This window comes from Triticum urartu, chromosome 2 (genome assembly GCF_003073215.2).
Source record: "Triticum urartu cultivar G1812 chromosome 2, Tu2.1, whole genome shotgun sequence".
Taxonomy (NCBI): Eukaryota; Viridiplantae; Streptophyta; class Magnoliopsida; order Poales; family Poaceae; genus Triticum; species Triticum urartu.
In genome coordinates, this window is record NC_053023.1 from 731,704,002 (window position 1) to 731,719,470 (window position 15,469).

At 44.2% G+C, this 15,469-nt stretch overlaps 1 non-coding gene across 1 annotated transcript; it reads right to left on the reverse strand.

Moving 5' to 3' along the window:
• Nucleotides 1–14,808: 14,808 nt before the first annotated feature.
• On the reverse strand, nt 14,809–14,881 carry TRNAA-CGC. Its single transcript has one exon. It is a non-coding gene; the product is annotated as a tRNA-Ala (tRNA).
• Nucleotides 14,882–15,469: the final 588 nt, after the last annotated feature.

Below are 15,469 nucleotides of genomic sequence, written 5' to 3' on the forward strand. Positions count from 1 at the left end.
ATCTGATGGTCTACATTCTTCCAGCATACTAAACGTCTTTTACGCTTTAATTACCCACCATGCCATCTACTACCACTATAAAAGGAAGAGAGGGGAAGATCCAAACAATCACACCCATCCATCATCAAAATCTAATGGCCCTTAATCCTTCTGTGTTTAACGCTACCAACCACGCAATAAGGCACAATCGATCGATCGCTAATCTGCCCTGCAGTAAAAAAAACGTTCGCTCGCACGACCTCCTCCTTCCCCCGCATGATCTCCTCCTCCTCCTCCCGCGCCGTTCGCCTCCCGCAACCATGTCCTTCGCCACAGGCTCGCCCCGAGCCATGGGAAGCCGCGCCCTTCACCGTCGCCTCGCGCCGCCGGAGCCACGGGAGCCGTCACGGGTCGCCCCTCCCCACCCGCGGGAGCCGCCCCGTCGTGCCCTTCGCCACCTCCCACGGCGCCACGTGTCGCCGCCTCCCCAGCCGCGGGAGCCGCCCCGCCGCGGGTCGCCGCCACCCCAGCTGCCGGAGCCACCCGGCCGCGCCCTTCGCCGCCTCCGGAGTCGCAGCTTGGCCTCCGCCTCGCCGCCACTCCGCCTCCATCGCAAGTAAGTTTCTTTTTGCCAGATGCCTCTAGGAAGAACTCAACCTACTACAAGCATTGGAATCTATGTTAGCAGAGAACTGGACGATCATGGCAAGATGTGCTGATTCAGCAGGCACACTCCTAAGGGATTCATCAATGGTAGTTGAGTGTCACCAATGGATTCATCTATGAGCTATGGGCTGTCAAGGCTACAGTAGTAATTATAAGTAAGCTAATACTGATATTATTTGTAACAATTGTATATTTAATAAATCATGGCTATTGAAATTTGAAAGAGAAAGAATATTTTCATGTAGCTGTCTGAAACTTTGTTTATGGTGTCAAAACCAAGTGTGTAGCATAATTTAAGATTTACTTGTATGGTTAGAAGATTCACTTGTTTCACGACTCTAATTTTTTTTTGTTTTCAGGCTTTTAACTTCTGTTAAATTTGGGTGGATCGATGCCTCGCCGAACTAACTTGTGAAATTGGAGATCAGTTGATTTGATAATCGTTACCTGGCTGGCAATCCCTGACAAGTGAACTTAATACTACGTGCATGGCAACTACACTTTGGTCTGCACTCTTCATCTACAACTCAAAGTTAGTAAATTCTTCTTTGTTTCTTTTTTGGAACCCACTTAATGCAATAGAGTTTCAGAAACCAAAAGCCAGTTGTAAATTATGGCAGTTCTCTATCTTTTTTTGGTAATGCCTAATGCCTCAAGGTCCTATTTGAATCACGGTAAAACTGTAGCAGAGATAGAAGTATCAGATCACCGGGGCATGAAAATGTTCACCGTTGTGTTAAATGAACCCCACTGTACTATTAGTCAGCACTTGGATTTGAGCAATCAAAATATGCCTTGCATGAAGAAGATGAAGGAGTATAAATTTAGGTGTTCTTTCAAGTAAGATTTGATAACTAAATAAACTGAGTAAAAGTATTGCCATAGTGTGTGACATACCAATCTGCAACATACCAAACTGATTTTCTTTTGCACTTCCAACCAAAGGGCAGGGGATTTTGTTCAGGGGATTTCCTATTGCTGAACTGTACAGGGGATTTTGTTCATGCCTTACGGTTCTCAATCCTATACATTAGGGTTTTGCGCATGGGATTTTGTTTATGCACGACTCACTATACAATAGGAACTGTAGAGCAAGCCCGATTTCTGGGGCACATTATAGCAGGCTGACTCTAATCATTCGATCGTCGTTGTAATGGCCGCCTCAGTGTCCAATGCCCCCTAAAAATTCTGGCTTGTCTGTGCATGATGCTGCCGACGTGGTATGCGTGTTGGATGGATTACTAAGGGCACGTGCGGCCGGCCGGCCGACAGACATGTGTGTTGTGCGTGCGTGTTGACTAGGGTAATCAGATTTGTTGTATGTGTGCCCAACAAGAGTTTGCGCCTCCCTGCAAAAAAAAGTGTTTGCGCCAATGCTCGACTGAAAAGGTTGTTTCAACTTTTGCATTTTAGTTCAGAAACATGAAAGCATTAGCACCTTCTATTATTTTAGTTCACTGGAACCTTCTATTTTTAATCATTAGCATCTTCTTATCCTGGTAGTAATCAAGTTCTTTATCAGGACCTTGTCTAGAATATAACTGCATTGTAGGAATTGCATACTTATAGGAGCCATTGCTAGATCTGGAGAGTAATGAACTCATGTAAATTCAAGCTCTGGTTATTATGTAATGGTGTACTGCTATGCATCATATATACAGGTGAAAACATGATAGAAACAAAGGTTTCTTGATGATATCAGTTAAAAAATAACTGTTTTACATTCCTTTTACTTAGCCAAAAGAGGAAAATGATTTCTGATTTTAATTCAAAATATTATGGTGTCAGTTTCATTGCTTCACCAAATCAAGAGATCTTTTCCAAGAGGAGATGTATCTAGCCAGGTCCTGTTGTCATGTAAATATATGGGATTTTTTAGAGCCTATTGCTCGATCTCTTCTCCATGGCCATGCCATCGTCGCCCCAAGCCCAGGTGAACTATTTATCCTTTTGATTTCTTTACCTCCAATTGTCCCCTTCACTTTCCATGCTTATCTCCATGTACAGACCTCAAGCTGGGGTTTGGGAAGCACCACGGAAACAGAAAGTTGGTACAATGCTCAGTAGTTAAGCAGCAAGAAGGTAACTCATCTCTCCACCATATTTTTTTGGAAATTGTGCAGCTGCAGACATGCACTAATTTGTGATTGAGCACTCTGACTCTATAGTTCAATTTTTTTATTAGCTGTTGATTGTGCTAGAGATACAGTACTCCAGTTCCTGCTCGAATCAGTTTGGCATAAGAGGTGGAGGATTGGGCCAAAATCTTCCTCTTTGGGACTTCTATGTTTGGAACAATAGTGTAAGTTGGGGATCTTTATTTCTGTTCAAATAAAATTACTTGCAACCGTATCCTCATGTGTTTCATATTTTTATGCATTGTGTATTCATGAGGTACTACAAAAGATTTTGTTGTGATGATGCAAAGCATGATTTAATAATCTTTTACCCTACACACTTTACATCTGGTTTCATAAACACTCTGCTTTTCTCCATGTCAGCTACCTGGTCAGGTTAACAGAGTCAGTGGCTATGAAGGATTTTGGTGATGATTCTGGTGAACGACTGAATGCCCAGTATATCTCTATCGATTGCAGAATTGGTAAACCTCTCATCTATGGAGTGATATTTGTTTGTCGATAGCTATCAAAAGGTTCGCTACCCAATTTAAGCCACCTTCACATATTTTAGATGCAACACTTACAAAAGTGAGATAAAATTTAGATGGATAGCTCAGCCGAGAAAACACATTTTTTTCTCCTTTGATTTCTTCTTGTCCAGGCCAGGAACCATCTTGCGCTCAACCATTCATGTTCTTTGATTCCCTTTTCCATCAAGGTAAACCCTTTGATCCCCGACTGTCTTTGTTCAATTGTCGTTCTCAATCAGTTTGTAGTCCATGTCTTCAGGTCATGTACTCCCTCCGATCCATATTACTTGTCGCTGAAACGGATGTATCTAGACGTATTTCAGTGTTAGATACATCCGTTTGAGCTACAACTAATTTGGATCGGAGGTAGTTCATTTTTTGACATGTAGATCATATACTTTTAGCTGTATAGTTTACAGCTAGAGCATAACGAGCACCCATCTTAGGATTTGTTCCTTGATCTGCCTATGTAAAACATTTGTATGTACTTGGATTTTAGTTTGGGATCCAGATAGATTGGCTCATAGATTTATGATGTCATATACTGCCTGCTGAAACATGGAATTGATATTCTACTCCCTCCATCCCACAATATAAGAACGTTTTTCAAGAGCTTGAAAAACGTTCTTATATTGTGGGACAGAGGGAGTACCAGTTAGTCAATGCTCTTCATAGTTGCTAAGCAGTGGACGTGGGCATCTTAATTCCTAAACGCACCATTTCCAGTCATTTTTATGACTCTAAAATTAGGTATTATACGTACTCTGTATGATATTCAAAATTTTCAAAAAATTAGGTCTATTTAATGATAGAACTAAGGGACGATCGGCCCAAATTTGGGCAGGTCACCGTCCAGCCGCCTGATTTCAGCGATTGCAACCATGGATTTCGCATCCCTGTTTCGCCCGCCTCCCCCGTGCATGGGATTGACTCTGCCCCTACCCTCCGTGTCCCGCTTCCCCATGCGTCCCCTGCCTCCGCCTGTGTATACCTCGCCCCTACCTGCTTGCAGCTCTAGGGGGGAGGTGTGGAGCCAGGGGAGGGGAATGGGTGAACAAGGGAGGATGAGATGGTGAGAGCAAGCAAAACAAGAGGACAAGAGATATGGTGAATCGGGACATGACGGGAGACATGATCTCTCACGATCCGACGACCTCGCGCACGACCGGCTGACTCTGTCGGTCGGCCGGGTAAAATCGTTTGCCTAGAATTAATGTATTGTAGCTAAGACGTGCATTGCACGTGCAAGCTTACTAGTTCATGTAAACAGAACAACAATTTATTCTCTTACTTAAAGAATAACCGTATTGCAATAAACATGATCAAATCATATTCATGCTCAACGCAAACACCAAATAACACATATTTAGGTTCAACACTAATCCCAAAAGTATAGGGAGTGTGCAATGATGATCATATCAATCTTGGAACCACTTCCAACACACATCATCACTTCACCCTTAACTAGTCTATGTTCATTCTGCAACTCCCATTTTGAGTTGCTACTCTTAGCAACTGAACCAGTATCAAATACCAAGGGGTTGCTATGAACACTAGTAAAATACACATCAATAATCTGTATATCAAATATACCTTTGTTCACTTTGACATCCTTCTTATCCGCCAAATACTTGGGGCAGTTCCGCTTCCAGTGACCAGTCCCTTTGCAGTAGAAGCACTTAGTATCAGGCTTAGGACCAGACTTGGGCTTCTTCACTTGAGCAGCAACTTGCTTGCCGTTCTTCTTGAAGTTCCCCTTCTTCCCTTTGCCCTTTTCTTGAAACTAGTGGTCTTGTCTACCATCAACACTTGATATTTTTCTTGATTTCTACCTTCGTCGATTTCAGCATTACGAAGAGCTTGGGAATCGTTTCCGTTATCCCTTGCATATCATAGTTCATCACGAAGTTCTACTAACTTGGTGATGGTGACTAGAGAATTCTGTCAATCACTATTTTATCTAGAAGATTAACTCCCACTTGATTCAAGCGATTGTAGTACCCAGACAATCTGAGCACATGCTCACTGCTTGAGCTATTCTCCTCCATCTTTTAGCTATAGAACTTGTTGGAGACTTCATATCTCTCAACTCGGGTATTTGCTTGAAATATTAACTTTAACTCCTAGAACATCTCATATGGTCCATGACGTTCAAAACGTCTTTGAAGTCCCGATTCTAAGCCGTTTAAGTATGGTGCACTAAACTATCAAGTAGTCATCATATTGAGCTAGCCAAATGTTCATAACATCTGCATCTGCTCCTGCAATAGGTTTGTCACCTAGCGGTGCATCAAAGACATAATTCTTCTGTGCAGCAATGAGGATAAACCTCAGATCACGGATCCAATCCACATCATTGCTACTAACATCTTTCAACTTAGTTTTCTCTAGGAACATATCAAAAATAAAAACAGGGGAGCTAAACGCGAGCTATTGATCTACAACATAGATATGCTAATACTACCAGGACTAAGTTCATGATAAATTAAAGTTCAATTAATCATATTACTTAAGAACTCCCACTTAGATAGACATCTCTCTAATCCTCTAAGTGATCACGTGATCCAAATCAACTAAACCATGTCCGATCATCACGTGAGATGGAGTAGTTTCAATGGTGAACATCACTATGTTGATCATATCTATTATATGATTCACGCTCGACCTTTCGGTCTCCGTGTTCCGAGGCCATATCTGCTATATGCTAGGCTTGTCAAGTTTAACCTGAGTATTCCGCGTGTGCAACTGTTTTGCACCCGTTGTATTTGAACGTAGAGCCTATCACACCCGATCATCACGTGGTGTCTCAGCACGAAGAACTTTCGCAACGGTGCATACTCACGGAGAACACTTATACTTTGATAATTTAGTGAGGGATCATCTTATAATGCTACCATCAATCAAAGCAAGATAAGATGCATAAAAGATAAACATCACATGCAACCAATATAAGTGATATGATATGGCCATCATCATCTTGTGCTTGTGATCTCCATCTTCGAAGCACCGTCATGATCACCATCGTCACTGGCGCGACACCTTGATCACCATCGTAGCATCATTGTCGTCTCGCCAATCTTATGCTTCCACGACTATCGCTACCGCTTAGTGATAAAGTAAAGCATTACAGCGCAATTGCATTACATACAATAAAGCGACAACCATATGGCTCCTGCCAGTTGCCGATAACTCGGTTACAAAACATGATCATCTCATACAATAAAATTTAGCATCATGTCTTGACCATATCACATCACAACATGCCCTGCAAAAACAAGTTAGACGTTCTCTACTTTGTTGTTGCAAGTTTTGCGTGGCTGCTACGGGCTTAGCAAGAACCGTTCTTACCTACGCATCAAAACCACAACGATAGTTTGTCAAGTTGGTGCTGTTTTAACCTTCGCAAGGATCGAGCGTAGCCACACTTGGTTCAACTAAAGTTGGAGAAACTGACACCCACCAGCCACCTGTGTGCAAAGCACGTCGGTAGAACCAGTCTCACGTAAGCGTACGCGTAATGTCGGTCCAGGCCGCTTCATCCAACAATACCGCCGAACCAAAGTATGACATGCTGGTAAGTAGTATGACTTATATCGCCCACAACTCACTTGTGTTCTACTCGTGCATAACATCAACGCATAAAACCTAGGCTCAGATTCCACTATTGGGGAACGTAGTAATTTCAAAAAAATTCCTATGCACACGCAAGATCATGGTGATGCATAGCAACGAGAGGGGAGAGTGTTGTCTACGTACCCTCGTAGACCGGAAGCGGAAGCGTTAGCACAACACGATTGATGTAGTCGTACGTCTTCACGGCCCGACCAATCAAGCACCGAAACTATAGCACCTCTGAGTTCTAGCACACGTTCAGCTCGATGACGATCCCCGGACTCCGATCCAACAGAATGTCGGGGAAGAGTTCCGTCAGCACGACGACATGGTGACGATCTTGATGTTCTACCATCGCAGGGCTTCGCCTAAGCACCGCTACAATATTATCGAGGATTATGGTGGAGGGGGGCACCACACACGGCTAAGAGATCAATAGGTCAATTGTTGTGTCTGGAGGTGCCCCCTTACCCCCGTATATAAAGGAGCAAGGGGGAGGGGCGGCCGGCCAGGAAGAGGTGCGCCAGGGAGGAGTCCTACTCCTACCGGGAGTAGGACTCCCTCCTTTCCTTGTCCAACTAGGAGAGGGGGAAGGAAGGGGAGAGGATAGAACGGAAAGGGGGGGGCGCCGCCCCTCCCTCCTTGTCCAATTCGGGCTAGAGGGGGAGGGGGCGCACAGCCTGCCCTGGCCGCCCCTCCTCTGCTGCACTTTGGGCCCATGAGGCCCATTAACCCCCCCGGGGGGTTACGGTAACCCCCGGTACTCCGTTTTATATCCGATAACTCCCGGAACCATTCCTGTGTCCGAATATAGTCGTCCAATATATCAATCTTTATGTCTCGACTATTTCGAGACTCCTCGTTATGTCCGTGTTCACATCCGGGACTCCGAACAACCTTCGGTACATCAAAATATATAAACTCATAATGAAACTGTCATCGTAACGTTAAGCGTGCGGACCCTACGGGTTCGAGAACAATGTAGACATGACCGAGACACGTCTCCGGTCAATAACCAATAGCGGAACCTGGATGCTCATATTGGCTCCTACATATTCTACGAAGATCTTTTATCGGTCAGACCGCATAACAACATACGTTGTTCCCTTTGTCATCGGTATGTTACTTGCCCGAGATTTGATCGTCGGTATCTCAATACCTAGTTCAATCTCGTTACCGGCAAGTATCTTTACTCGTTCTGTAATACATCATCCCGCAACTAACTTATTAGTTGCAATGCTTGCAAGGCTTATGTGATGTGCATTATCGAGAGGGCCCAGAGATACCTCTCCGGCAATCGGAGTGACAAATCCTAATCTCGAAATACGCCAACCCAACAAGTACCTTCGGAGACACTGTAGAGCACCTTTATAATCACCCAGTTACGTTGTGACGTTTGGTAGCACACAAAGTGTTCCTCCGGTAAACGGGAGTTGCATAATCTCATAGTCATAGGAACATGTATAAGTCATGAAGAAAGCAATAGCAACAAACTAAACGATCAAGTGCTATGCTAACGGAATGGGTCAAGTCAATCACATCATTCTCTAATGATGTGATCCCATTAATCAAATGACAACTCATGTCTATGGCTAGGAAACTTAACCATCTTTGATTCAACAAGCTAGTCAAGTAGAGGCATACTAGTGACATACTGTTTGTCTATGTATTCAGACATGTATTATGTTTCCGGTTAATACAATTCTAGCATGAATAATAAACATTTATCATGATATAAGGAAATAAATAATAACTTTATTATTGCCTCTAGGGCATATTTCCTTCACGACCCACCCGGCCGGGTCCTCCGCCTCTAAGCGCCTCCCCTGACATGCCGTGTTAGAGAGCCTTTTCCACGGTCTCTCGCCTCTGCCATGGTCGGGTGCGTCCGCTATGAGCCGTTGTTGGCACACGACGTTCCGGCCTTGAGCTGCCCGCGTCCATCGTGAGCCACTGCCGCCAAGTGGTTGACCAGCCGTTGAGGCCGTTCTCCGCACGCCTCCGTGGTGGATGCGCATCTAGCCGCCGGTCTTTGCCGGCCCTGCCTGTCTGAAACACACCTGTGAAGCTGAAACCGTGAAAGGTCATCATTTGGGGACACAACGATGGGTTGCTAATGTTATTAAGGAAAAGTTACATGATAGCCCATATTTTAGGCCAAGAGATATGGAATGTGATCTCCAACTGGAGTATGGACTATCCCTAAATTACTCGCAGGTGTGAAGTAGCTTTTAGGACCAGCAAAAATCGCATGCCTAATAAGGCCATGTTCTAGCTTAAACTTACCAAGCTCTCTAACTGATATCACAGATTCGGGACGTGGAAGATCAATTGTTCAGAGAGAATTTTATGGCACGTATAATGAGCCATGCATCCAGTTACTAATGGAGAAAAATGGATTACAAGGTGAAGTACCATCGGTGTTGCCTGACAGTCATCATGGATATTGCATGGATTTTCTTATTGAAGCATTTAAAGGGTAATTGAACAGTGAGTGGACTGAAGAAGCACGAGATGCTATGGTTGAACTGGGCTGTATTTTCATGCCAGCGTGTGCTGCCGAAGCTGGTCCACGCCGGTACATCCGTGTCAGGATTCCTCCAGAGCACCTCTGCTCGCCTCACGTGCCTTGGACCCGTAGCTCTAAGCACTGGGTCACCGAGCGCCGCCTCCGCTGTGGCCCGCCTTGTTGACCTACCTTGTTGCTCGCTTCCGCGACTTTCTGCTAGGACCCTCTACCGTTGTCGTGGTTACGCCCCAGGTCGCTGGTTTACCTGAGCCGTCGGGGCTAATTGCGTCGCCGGTCTGCCTGAGCCGCTGGGTTATACAGAGTTGCCGATCTGCGTCGAGCCGTCTCTGTTGCGTTGAACGGATCATCCGTCATCCGAACAATCAGACAATTGTTCACTACATCAACAAGACGTGGTTGACTCGCCCGTCCGCGCGGCTTACCGCGCCTGCGATTGACTCCCCCGTCCGCCGGCTTACAACGTCGCGACCGATTCATCTGTCTGAGCCGCCTCTGATGATGCGGTCATCTTTTCCGTCTGTCTCTCGCGGCCTGGTATATATCAACACACTGGGCCGCACCTATATGCATGAGCTGTTTATTGAGTATGAGCAGTCACTGCTTGGGTAGCCCGGTTTTCTTCCAACAAATTGGAGGCAAAATATCATGTATTCTCAGCCGCCATCTTCACTTGATGGCTCAATGGGCATGCGCACAAGCCGCCGCCACTACAGTTTGGTTAACTTCAAACAGCCAGTTGGAAGGAATCATTGGCCGAGTTGCTAACACGGCTCATACGAGATCATTTATAACCCGCCGCAGTCACCTCAACATTCTGTCGATTCACATCGCGCTATCAACGCCAATGATATACACTTTCTACTATGGTCAAATACGGAGAATCTCAAGACAACTCCTCGAGTCGTCTTAAGACCCGGGGGCTACAATGATATGACTCAGCAAGTCTTACCAATTTCAGTAAATTCAAGAACCCCAGGACATTGGAGGGAAAAATAACCCGGCCCCGGAGATTACTACTATATCGATGAAAATTTAAAAGGCCATCAGAAAAATTCCGGCTCACAATGATGCTTCCAGTTTACAATCCGGTCAAGGGAATCACATCTCCCACACAGCACTGAAGCTCTCAATATCCGGTTCAAAATCCGTTTTAAGAGGAAACTATCTCCCAAAAAGCTCTGAAGCTCTCAAATCCGGTTTAAAACACCGGCTCAAGAAGAATATCCATCTCTCGCAAGTTCGAGTTCTCAGAAAAATTAAAGGTTGCCAAAGAGAACTTGCTGTCATGATGCGCGGTTCAAACATGGCTTATCTTATTGTGATCATTTGGGGGCTTCCTGCTCATCGAGCATAGCTGTTGCTACCCTCTTCATTGACGCAATGCCAAAACTTGTGATCACTTGGGGGCTTCCTGCTCATCGAGCATAGCTGTCGGTACCCTCTTGATCGGCGCAAGGCCAAAAGTTTATATGATCACTTGGGGGCTTCCTGTTCAAACATAGGTGTATTCACCAAAGAGAACATAGCTGTCAGTACCCTTTTGATCTTCTCAACGCCATGCTTGTAAGCATGTCACTTGGGGGCTTCCTGTTCAAACATAGGCGTATTCGACCAAAGAGAACATAGCGTTACTACCCTCTTGACCAGGTTTTTCCAAACATAGGCGTATTCGATCGAAGAGAACAAACTCTGACCGGGTCGTCCTACCTGTAACACCAGCTGCTTCAACTCCATCAGGTCATCCTGATTGACCCGCCGAACTCTTAACAATCAGTCTTTACGGCGTATTCGACCAAGATCTGAGCTCGATTAAGGTTCAAACGACGGCTTGTCATGTGAGAGTACGGTTTACAAAGTCAGATGGATCCAGGCTTCATAAGCCGCCTTCCTTGAAACGTGGATAAATCGGCCCATGATACTGTTACTCTGGCCCCGCGTACTCCTCATAAGTCTTTGAGCAAGACCAGACTTATCTAGGGTCCAAATGTAGATTGGGCACACTATGAGTCAGGATCATGGCAGCACGAACAATCTAGTGGCTCCGACTAGTTTCATTGAAGAAGACACTTTAATTTGACAGTCTACAAAAGCCTTGAATTTCTTTTGATTTCTTATTCGTATTTGAGTTTTTCGCTGCTTTCCGGTTTTTATAAGTCGGGCCCAGCTGCCCTGTTTACGGTTCATATTTGAAGCATCTTCGGGTCTTTGCAACCCGCCAGGATGGCAGACTCTAAGTCGCCAGTATATGATAATAGCCCAACTTGGCTGAATTTTCATGATGATATTGAATGATTGAGGTTTCAAACCGGCTTATATTATTCAAATCTTTAATAGCCAATATGGCTGGATTTTTATTATGGTTATCAATAACCAATGTTATGATTGAGGTTTTCAAAGTCGCTTCAGCGCAATGGATATAATTTATTATACAATGGAATGAATAGTCCCGAGTCGCTGCAAGCTTACGACCCGGCACTTGGGGGCTACATTATTCAAGTTGAAGATTACATCAAATATGCAAGTCCCATGTCACTGCCAGCATGCACCATGGCATTTGGGGGCTAATGCAACATCATTTTTTTTTCTCACCCTATTGAAGACCCGAGTCATCACATTGTAAATGAGACGGCCCTTCGGGGCTACCAATTGCTCCTGTCAAGAATTTAAGTATATATATAAAAAGTCCCGGCTCAATATTATCTTACTGAGCTGGCCCTTGGGGGCTACATGTTGCTACTCAAATTTACATGATTATATCTACAAAGTCCCTGCTCATTATTGCATAATGACCCGGCCCTTGGGGGCTACACTGGTTGAAGTTTTTATGGGCATCAGGCAATTACAAGTCCCAGGTTGCTGCAAGCATGACAACCTGACACTTGGGGGCTACATATGTGGAATATTCAGTTTATGACTAATGACTGAGATGAACAACCAGGATTTCTTCAAGGTTGCAACACTTATACTGGAGCAAGTCTTAAGCTATCACTATGTTATCCTCTTAAGACTTGGGGGCTACAGGTATTATGCATATAAAGGGGGAACGTCTTCAAATTATCAGTTTTGAGTAAATCAGAAAGATCAATTACATGACCCGGTGTCAACAACAATTATGACCCGGCATCGTCTGCTTTATAACCCGACAATTTTGGTAATGATAAACCGGCAAGTTTTACATCTTCAAGCCGGCTAAAAATCAGTGACAGCAAATTGATTATGAGGCTCCTGTCAAATTTGTTCTTGTGTTTATTTTGCAGGATAAGTTTAATATGGATAAATCCAAATTAAACTGGGGCTAATGTTGGGGATATACCCCGCAGTATGACTCAGCCGGATGTATGACCCGGCCGAAGTTGGCGACTCACTGGTGACTCGTCCTGACTTGGCGACTCACTAAGTGACCCGCCTGGATCTCTCCACTCACTGATGACCCAGCCAAGTCAGGTGACTCATTGGTGACCTGACAGGCGGGTTAGAGGAGCGACAAGACCCGATGGCCCAGAAGGCAGTTCATGGAAGTCCGACTCAAGCTATGGCGGGCCGGCTTAAGAGGAAAGCATAAGGAATATTCCCTTACAAAGTAAGAAAGATTAGGACTCCACTTGTAATAGAGTAATCCTAATCCTAATAGGACTAGTCATGTAAGCCACCCCTTCAACATATATAAGGAGGGGCAGGGCACCCCAAGAGGGACAAGTTTCACAGGTTTCACAAGTTATGTTTAGATATACAAGTCAATAGCTCTCGAGATAGAGCACCCTTCTAATCGTGATCATCATCATCAATATCAATGAAGCAGGATCTAGGCTTTTATCTCCACCGTGAGGGGCTGAACCTAGGTAAAACCTCGCATCTCTCGATTCCGACCAACCCCTCCAAACTACTACATAGATGCGTTGGCCTCACGACTAAGTCCTGACACTAAGGACACCTGCCTTGACAATTCCACGACAACTATAGTACCTGGAGTATTTTTTTTTTGAAACGGAGGCAAAAGATTTACCTCATCGATTAATTAAGTAGAAGAGAGTTGTCCAGTTAACTAATGGAAAACCGGTTGAAAACAATTACAATACCACATACAGACTACTCCCAAGGTCTGAAACCCCTTGACAGAACCATCAACCCTATAGGCATTCCCAACATGCAAGAGTCCCAAACCGTCACACATTTATATCGTGAAGGAATCCCCAATAAGGATGCCTCAGATGTGGACAATTGATCCCATCAAAACCAGGATGATAAGATAAACCATGAGGATGACCCAAAAGACCGAGGAGCAACCATTAAGCAGCCGCAGATGCCTTCTCTATGGCATCACTCTTCTTATTTTTGTTTTTGAGAGACTTCATCACCTTCTTGATCTTGTCTTTTGTTAACCTTCTCACTCAAGATGCACGCAATCACCTTACCAGACCGAGGGCAAGCCACCTCCAAGCTAGATAGCAAGTTGCAAAGCTCTTTCGGGAAGGTCATGGACTGGTTTGGACCAGTTTTAGAAACTTTCATGTGTTTTTCTTCTTCTCCTTTTCTTTGTATTTTCCCCCTTATTTTTCAAATAGATGTCGACTTTATTTTGTTATAGACGCGTAACATTTATTTCATACACTTTTAACATTTTTTAAGTACATGATGTACATTTTTCTAAATACATGTTTGGACATGTTTTTTGAACAAATGATAAACATTTTCCTATATAATTTGAACATTTTAACATCATACTAACATTTTCTAAATGTCACTAACACATTTTGCTAACGTATGAACATTTTTTAGAAATGTCTAAAAATTATTGGTACAAACATTTTTCAAAATTTACGCAACATTTTTCAAAATTGTAAAAATATCTTTACAAATGGCACAAACATCGTTTGAAATTCTTGTATATTTTCTAGTGTTACGGACATTTTTTTTCTAATGGTATGAACATGTGTTAACATTTTTTTAATGTGACATGGACGTTTTAAAATTAAAATATCTATATTAAATTTTGATGCATATTTATTTGGAGTATTTAAAAATATAAAAAAAGAACAAAAACTAGTACGTACGGACGTGCTATTATATGAACAAAAACAAATAGGTTGAGCGCTGTGTTCGGCCGGTGGCCGGTACATGTCTCCCGGGCGTTGTAGGCGACCTATAGCCGCGTTCAGTAGGATCCACCTTCTGCAGTTAGTTGTCGGCCTTTGTGCGTGTGTTGTTTGCACGGGGCTTAGCTGGGCCTTAGAGATGACAGCAAAACATCGCAAGGCCGGAAACGAGTAGTTGTCGTGCCCCGAGCGAACTATTTCCTTCTCACAGTCCCCGCAAAAACGATAAAAAAAAGAATCATTTCCTCATTCTTATCTTTATAAATTAAAAAAGAGGATGGAGGTGCGGGGAATCGAACCCCGTGCCTCTCGCATGCGAAGCGAGCGCTCTACCATATGAGCTACACCCCCGAACTGGCTATCACTCACTGTTAATTGTATCCATTATGGATTGTTTGATCCACACTGCTGTGACTAGAAATGAGAACGATGGGGCGACTCTCGGTTTAATACCATCCATGTGCAGAGTGTTGGAGCTCGTCTTGCTCTGCCCAATTCTCTCTTTCAGTTAGCCTTTTTTAAAAGCAAGGACTTGGCCCCCGGTTTCTGTTAAGTTTCTACAAGACCACAACCAAAATACGTGAAAGGAAACATAGTAAAACGAGATCATGCGAACAAGGCGGCACTCAGGAAGAGCACCAGCTAATGCCGCGGCTGAGCACATGGCAAAAGAATGAAAAGTTCCGCTCCACATTACAGAACCATGACGCAGCTTCGGGCGAAAATCTGTGGCGAATGGAGTCCACAGTCACGATGGCGGACCAACGCAATGCATGACCATCTTACCAAGGAGGTTCGTTGTGTCAGTTTTGGGCTACAGTCTCAAATTTACTCTTTATCCGCAGACTACAAGCTGATGCCGTCTCTGAAATGTCGGCTATTTATCATCTGCTCTTCAGGCACAAGAGGCTGGGCTACACATTCAAGAACGGAATACAA